The 8,505-nt window shown below is 45.7% G+C and overlaps 1 pseudogene; it reads left to right on the top strand.

The window, feature by feature from the left end:
- The first annotated feature begins 7,253 nt into the window (after window positions 1-7,253).
- Window positions 7,254-7,883, top strand: LOC136378879 (COP9 signalosome complex subunit 8 pseudogene; annotated as a pseudogene).
- The last annotated feature ends 622 nt before the right edge of the window (window positions 7,884-8,505 follow it).

The raw sequence follows: 8,505 nt of genomic DNA, 5'->3' as shown, positions 1-8,505 counted from the left end.
AAAAAGTATGTGACAACTTGTTACATTTTCTTAATTCCCTTTAGAGTAAGGACAATAAAGTAAAACTTCATTATATCATGGAATATAATTTATACAAAATAATACACGTGACATATTTCTGGAAAGTCATTTGACACAAATCAGTCTGAAAAAATAAAACAAGCAGGTGCATAATATATTACTCAGAATAAAATAAACATGGCTTCATTTTTAAGTGCCAGAGTTTATTTCGTCCTATAAATCTCCGAGCCACTGCACATTTGACATGGAGGCTTGGCGCCCTCTTGTGTCCATTTTGAAAGAGGTTTGGTCAGAATTTTTTTAACAATTCTCCCCACGGCATGTCATTCAACCCTCAAAATTGCAAGAATACTCAGTCAAAATCAAACTCCCCTCTCTACATGAGTTATACTGGTGATAAAATTACCACACAGTTAAAATATATACTATGTTATAAAATTTTAAATAAACATTCCTCTACCCATTTGACTCACAGTATCTGAGCTGTCTTCTCTGTAGATGATTATAAACAAAAGCCATTTCTTTTGCTTTTACAGAGAATAGGTATTTATATGGATCCATTAATCTTTTATAATTTTAGTTTTAAAGTGTCTCTTCTCCAAATATTTTTTTAATTTATGAATTTTGACTCAGATTTTCATTGAAAATATTATGCAAAAAAATTTTTATAAATCAAATCAGAAACTATGCTATTGGCCATATATATATATATATATATATATATATATATATATATATATATACACAGTTTGTTTAAGATGCCAATTGTTAATGTCACCATTGCAATTCCCATTTAAAAAATGAACAAACAAGTAAATTGACAGAACATGACTGCATGCAGAGTAGTGTAGTATGTTGACAATTACAGTATTAAAGTTCATTTCCCCAATTCAGATCTACAAAGGCATCCACCTTGGTTGTTTCCTTGTTTGGTGTACATACCATAAAATATGAATTGACATCTATATCACAAACTTTCTGAGCCTATCCTTATTTCTCATTATTAAAATTTAGTTCAAATAGCATTCATCAAAATCTAACCACCCAATTTATATTTGAACAGCACTCAGATATACAACTGTGTGCATCTGGAGCCTGGGCTTTATTTCTCTGAATCTCAGCATCATCATCAGTAAAATGGTGAGAATTCTTACCGTATTACAGTAATTATTCATGAGATAGCACATGATAAAATGCTCAAGGAAAAGGGTGCAAATAAAAAGATGCAGTGATGGCCCTGGCCAGTGGCTCAGTGGATAGAGCAAAAGCTGGTGTAAGGACATCCTAGGTCTTGATTCCCAGTAAGGGCACACAGGAGAAGCAACCATCTGCTTCTCCCCCCTTCCTTCTCCCCTTTCTCTTCCTCTTCCCCTCCCTCAGCCAATGGCTCAATTAGTTTGAGCCTCAGTCACTGAAGATAACACTGTTGGAGTGCATTGGCCTCAGGCACTAAAAATAGCTTGGCACTTGAGCATTGGTTTCCCTGATGGGGTTGCCTGGTGGATCTTGGTTGGGATGCATGTGGGAGCCTGACTCACTATCTCCCCTCCTCTCGCCTTAAAAAAAAAAAAAAAAAGATTCAGTGATTAGTCAATGTAGTGTGTAATTTTAATGCAGATCTTAAAGCAATTACACCAATAATACCTTCATTCTTGGGAATATTTTTATTTTTCAGATCCTGAGAGTTAGTCTGAAATTGGAGGTAAGTTCAAAACTATCAAGACAAACCTAGAAAGTTGTGGTCTGCATTTTGGAGGACAATTCACCAGGACCAACAGTCCTAGGTCATTTTTTCATTCCCCGTGAGACACACATTCACAGAAATCCATGCAAACCTGTGCATACACTGCACACAAGGTCTTCTGCACTTTGTAAGTCAAACATCATAATACAGATGTTATCTTCACAGGATGCCAACCTTACCTTTTTTTAAATTGGCTTTTCAGTAATTAAAACAAAAAGGAACATGCAAGGACCTCACTTACTGTTTCCCTTCTCCTTCTTCCCAGCTTTCTCCCACTCCTTCCTCCCAGATAGGAGTTGGGCCAAGTTATCTTAATCATTAAATTTATCACCGTCTGGATAAACAAGTAATAATTCCAATGACAGGTACAGAAAATGACAGCATCACAGTCGGCCTGAAATTAGAAGACCGTTGTTGAATTCTTCAATTCTCGCAATGGCACTTTAATAACCTTCCCCATTTCTGGTTAGAATGGAATCCCCCTCCTCAGAGTTTCAAAAATATTTTGCTCATGGCTTTATTAAAGTTAAATTGATGGTATTTGTAAAGTACTAGCTGATTGTCAGCAGGGGCCCCTTGAGAGGAGGAACTGGTCGTTGCATCTTACTTGAATTCCCAAGCGCATAAAGCAGTCCCCTGGAAAGTCGGCATGGTTTGGGGGAAAGGCCAGAGCAGCAGAACCCCAAATCCAGGTGGAGGGAGCTGAGCAGGCCTTTACCCTGGAGCAAGTGGGAGCTGCTCTGAGCTCCCATGTCCTACACTGTGACGAGGGTTCATAGAACCTCTGTATCTCTCAAGATAGTTGAGAGATCAAATAAAACAGTCTGATGTGCATAAAATCTAATTTCAATCTGTACAACACTAAAAACATACCCTAGTCTGACAAGGACACAAAGAAGCCAAACACAAATATGTAAAATCATCAAGTTATAGGGCACACCAGAACTCTGCCTTCTGTGGGGAAACACAGAAAGAGAGTGAAGCAATATTTTTATGATGGTGAATTTTATATGTCAGCTTGGTGAGGCTCTGCTGCCCAGCTGTTGGATCAAACACTAGGCTAGATGTTGCTGTGAAGGTATTTCTTAGAGGTGATTCATATTAAATCAGTAAACTTGGAGTAAGGCCATTACTCTCTATAATGTGGGTGGGCCTTGTCCAATGAGGGGAAGGCCTAAGAGCAAAGACTGTGTCTCAAAGAAGCAATTTTCCTCCAGACTGAAACACAGAACCCTCCGTGCTGCCCTGCAGAATTCAAACTCAAGATTCAACATCAACCCTTGCCTGATTTTCTAGCCCGCCAGCTGCCCGAAAGATTTTGAACTTGCCACCCCCACTGTCCCATGAGCCAATTCTTTAGAATAAATCACTTTCTCTAATATATATCTCTGGTTAATACTAATTTTGTGACGCTGAGCAAAATGGAGGTGTTTAGATATGCGGTCATTTTTAATGGGCGCAGGCAGTGGGAGACAGATTTGGGTTTAGTGTTCATTTATTCATTCAATGAGCATATACTGATAACAAATAATGAGCTAACATTTTGAACACTTCCTATATTCCAGGCACTCTCCCAGGGGCCTTCCAAGCATCATTTCATGACAGCCTCAAAACAGGTGTTATTATAATCCCTATTTTGCACAAGAGGAAACTAAATCGCAAGGGCCACTTATGCAAGGTGATAAAGACCAGAGGTGGAAGAAAGGAGTCCATCCAGGAACTTGGCTCTAGAGACATGTGTGTCAACGTCACCTCCTGAGCACCAGAGTTCATGCTGGCACGGGCATTCAGGGGGAGCCAAGCAGACTCCACCTGCTCTGTGACCCATCCAGACTAGAGGAAGCACCTGCTGTGGTTGAGTGCAGAGGCTCGGTGTCCAACAGAGACAAGAAGAAACCTTCAATGTCTCCTGGTCTAGCCCACCAAGAGCAAAACCATCATTTTTGACAGGAAAGATAGGAAAAAAGAAAAAAGAGAAGCATTTATAAGACTTGTAAGAAAATGGATGTGGGAGATATACTCAGATCTGATGGAAACAATGCATATATATTGTGATGGTTCGTTTTATATGTCCACTTGGCTGGGCCACAGTGCCCAGATATGTGGTCAAACATTATTCTGGATGTTTCTGTGAGCATTCCTTTGAATGAGATTAACATTTAAATCAGTGGACTTGGAGTAAAGCAGATTGCCCTTCATAATGTGAGTGGGCCTCATCCAATCAGTTGAAGGCTTACACAGAACACAAGGAACAGCCTGCTCCAGCAAATGAATTCTACTAATTCTGCAGTAAGCAGTTTCTGGATTTGAACTATAACATTGATTTCTCTGGGTCCCTAACCTGCTGACCTACTGCACTAAATAATTGCATGAGCCAATTCAACAAAATTAATCTTTCAGAAAGTTCTGTCCGTTTCTATCACAAGTTTCGACACGTAAGCACATGTTTATTTAGCGCATGTGTGCCTTTCTATTTTTATCACAATGTATACATACTGACATAGCAAATTAACTAAAACAAAGTTGATTCACGTTAGTCTTATGTGTGAAGCGATAGTGTACCCATGGCTACTGATAAAGTTCATTTACGCCACTGTAATTTTTACAAATTTCAATGAGGAAGAAATGCTACAGAAGCATCTCTGTCACATCCACCATATTCCCTGGACTTAGCACCCTCTGACTATCACTTGTTTTTGTCCTTACAAAATTTTTTGAAGGGCAAAAAATTCAAAAATGGAGAAGATATCAAACAAGCACTGGTTCAATTTTTCGCATCAAAAGATAAAACATTTTTCAAAAATGGGATATAGGCCCTGGCCGGTTGGCTCAGCGGTAGAGCGTCGGCCTGGCGTGCAGGGGACCCGGGTTCGATTCCCAGCCAGGGCGCACGGGAGAAGCGCCCATTTGCTTCTCCACCCCCCCTCCTTCCTCTCTGTCTCTCTCTTCCCCTCCCACAGCCAAGGCTCCACTGGAGCAAAGATGGCCCAGGCGCTGGGGATGGCTCCTTGGCCTCTGCCCCAGGCGCTAGAGTGGCTCTGGTCGTGGCAGAGCGATGCCCCGGAGGGGCAGAGCATCGCCCCCTGGTGGGCAGAGCGTCGCCCCTGGTGGGCGTGCCGGGTGGATCCCGGTCGGGCACATGCAGGAGTCTGTCTGACTGTCTCTCCCCGTTTCCAGCTTCAGAAAAAAAAAAAAAAAAAGGAATATACAAATTACCCTCACGCTGGCAAGAAATCATTAGTAATAATGGCAATTATATTATTTAATAAAGTTTATTAACGGTAAGAAAAATTTGTATTTTGTTTTATTCCAAAAATGGACAGAACTTTCCAGTATATATATATAATTGTTTCTATTTCTCTGGAAAACCTTAACTGATATACACAAACATTATATGTATTTTATATCTACATATGTATTTAACATATATCTTATATATGTTACCTGTGTTTTAGAAGATAGATAGCTAGATAATGTTTTTATGTACTATGTATATCTGAGAGAGCCAGGCTCAAAGTAGCCTTGACAAGGAGAGAGGGCCTACTGGTCCAGAAAGGCAGGAGTTGGACGAGGGCTAAGGAGTAACAACCACTTCCAGGCCTGAATAAAACTAGGGCCTGGGATCATCGAAGTCAACAGAACTGGCACTCACTGCCCTTCGCTGTAAGTTACACAGTTCCTGTGGTTCCTTCAGCTCAGCAAACACTGAAACCTGCCCTCCTCTCACCCCGCACTGTAACTCCTCAGTCTACCTCTTTTGATTGGCGGTTGCCTCCCTGGTGACGTTAAGCCAGTCCCCATCTCATCATCCTTCCCAGCAGTCAGCCCCATCTTTCCTCCAGAAGCCCTGCCTCGTGCCACTCTCCGGCTTCCACCCTCTGGGAGCTGTCTTGGGCCTCCTCTTTGCCACTGGCCTGCTTTCAACACATGATCACTTGACTTTCTTCAACCACATCCTGTTGTTTCCCACTGCACATCTTTGCACAGTGGCTACTTCTGGAACGGTCTTCTCCCCTGTCTGCCCTACATTCCTGTCTATCAGTGTGAATGTTTCTTCTCCTGGGAAGCCTTCCCTCCCACCCCTTGCAGAGGCATTCATCACTGCCACCTCTGGGGGGCTTCTTCACATGCACCCTATTATTACAATGCTCGGTCCCTTTGGGTTCACCTTGCCTACAAAGCGCGTCGTGGCACCAACACCTGGCACACAGTTGGCCCTCCCTGAGTAATTACCACCTAGATGTGGAATTAAGGTGCTGGGTGTCCCATGCCAGCTGCTGTCCTGAATACTGAGCAGTCAGAAAACCTGCAGTTAATGGTCTGGTGACAGTCTGCCTCAGGACGGCCTCAGGACAGTCTCAGGACGGCCTCAGGACAGTCTCAGGACAGTGTCAGGACATCCTCAGGACAGTCTCAGGACAGTCTCGGGACGGCCTCGGGACGGTCTCGGGACGGTCTCGGGACAGTCTCGGGACAGCCTCGGGACAGTCTCAGGACGGCCTCGGGACGGTCTCGGGACAGCCTCGGGACAGTCTCGGGACAGTCTCGGGACAGTCTCGGGACGGCCTCGGGACGGCCTCGGGACGGTCTCGGGACAGTCTCGGGACGGCCTCGGGACGGTCTTGGGACAGCCTCAGGACAGCCTCAGGACAGTCTCAGGACAGCCTCAGGACAGTCTCAGGACAGTCTCGGGACGGTCTCGGGACGGCCTCGGGACGGTCTCGGGACAGCCTCGGGACGGTCTCGGGACAGTCTCGGGACGGCCTCGGGACGGTCTCGGGACAGCCTCAGGACAGCCTCAGGACGGTCTCGGGACAGCCTCAGGACAGCCTCAGGACAGTCTCAGGACAGCCTCAGGACAGTCTCGGGACAGTCTCGGGACGGCCTCGGGACAGTCTCGGGACAGCCTCGGGACAGTCTCGGGACGGCCTCGGGACGGTCTTGGGACAGCCTCAGGACAGCCTCAGGACAGTCTCAGGACAGCCTCAGGACAGTCTCAGGACAGTCTCGGGACGGCCTCGGGACAGTCTCGGGACAGCCTCGGGACGGCCTCGGGACGGCCTCGGGACGGTCTCGGGACGGCCTCGGGACGGCCTCGGGACGGCCTCGGGACGGTCTCGGGACGGTCTCGGGACGGTCTCGGGACGGCCTCAGGATGGTCTCAGGACAGTCTCGGGACGGTCTCAGGACGGCCTCGGGACGGTCTCAGGACAGCCTCAGGACGGTCTCAGGACAGCCTCGGGACAGTCTCAGGACAGTCTCAGGACGGTCTCAGGACAGTCTCAGGGCTCAGGAGTATGTAGCACTGACAAGAATGGGGGGCAGTGGGTGGAAGAGGACTGGGTAAAAGAGGACAGGGTGGTATGAACCAACAGAGGGGTGATAACGGTGACAAGGATGAGAGCGGGGTGAGGATGAGAATAGCAATGATGACAGTGACAGTCTCTCTGGCTATGGGGAAGGTGTGGCAGTGGGACCAGCTGGAAAGATGCCCGGGGCCATGATGGCAGGAAGTGCCTTTACTTTCCGCAAGTTTCTGGATCAATGCGAGAACCAGGGCTCAAGACTCCCAGAATATTTATTTGCTACACCCCCAGTGTATAGTCAGCTTCTAGCTTTATATCTGCTCTATAAGAACCTCAATAATACAAGATATCTTTGGAAAAGAACACCTTCTGCTATAAAATCTGCAAATTCTAAACTCGAGAGGATTTGGTCAGTCTGACAGAGAATCTGGCAGAGACATTGCCCTGGACTCTGTACGACCATCGCCGCTCACCTGTGGCCTGAGATGGTCCAACTGGTCGCAGAAGTGCTTAGATAGGTAACAAGGAGACAGTCTTCACCCTGGGCACGCAAGCATCCACCTCAATACTCACCCAGGACTTTGCAGCTTTTGTCGGGCTCCCTGGAGAAGAGGCTATGAATGGTACATTAGAACAAGGATAGCCAGCCAGCTTCACCGCAACAACAGTTATGCCCATAAAGCCAGCTGAGGGGCCGGGATGTCTCCCTTACCAGGTTTCCTCCTTCTGCAGAGCCAAGCCCAGGTCCACCCATTCCCAGTGAGCAGCAGCTAGCCAGGCTTACCCATTATGTGGCTTTGCTAAAAAACTGATCTCTCATCCTGGTTCAAGGTCCACCATCAGTGTCTGGGCAAATACAAAAATGTAAAATGTTTGTTTTCAATTTACTGGATGGATGAAGCACCTCAGCATTCTTTACTGAGGATGTGATAAAATACATATGTAACATAAAGCATTTTATATTTATTTTGTCCTTAAACATCATGCCTAATAGTTGGGAAAGTTCTCATTTGGTAATGTCTGCCGGTTTGTATGAAGCTGTCAGGATGACACTTCAGTTTGTATGTCCTGGGGATTCGCAAACCCAGCTCTGCTGCCCCAGGCAGCACAGGGCTGGGCGGCAGTCTGCCCCCCACACACATACACACCACACGCACTCCTATCTAGAACATTGGTTCACAGTGGCAGGGGTTCATCTGGGGTTTGAGGAGGACCATCCCCAGGGGGCAGTGTCTGAATTGGGGGTAATTCTAATTCATCCTCTTTGGAGAATATTCTGTTTTCTCTCTCTACCTCTTGAGGGTCACTGATACAGGATGCTGAAATACACCTGAGGAACAGATCATTTCCTTAGAGAACCAGTTTGTTAACTTTAGATTCCTTCCCAATAGTGTGAGAGCATCCATTCCCGGCAATGGAGGGCGTGCATAAAAA

The sequence above is a fragment of the Saccopteryx leptura genome, chromosome 7 (genome assembly GCF_036850995.1).
Source record: "Saccopteryx leptura isolate mSacLep1 chromosome 7, mSacLep1_pri_phased_curated, whole genome shotgun sequence".
In the NCBI taxonomy this organism is placed as follows: Eukaryota; Metazoa; Chordata; class Mammalia; order Chiroptera; family Emballonuridae; genus Saccopteryx; species Saccopteryx leptura.
This window is presented reverse-complemented; position numbering and strand designations above follow the sequence as displayed.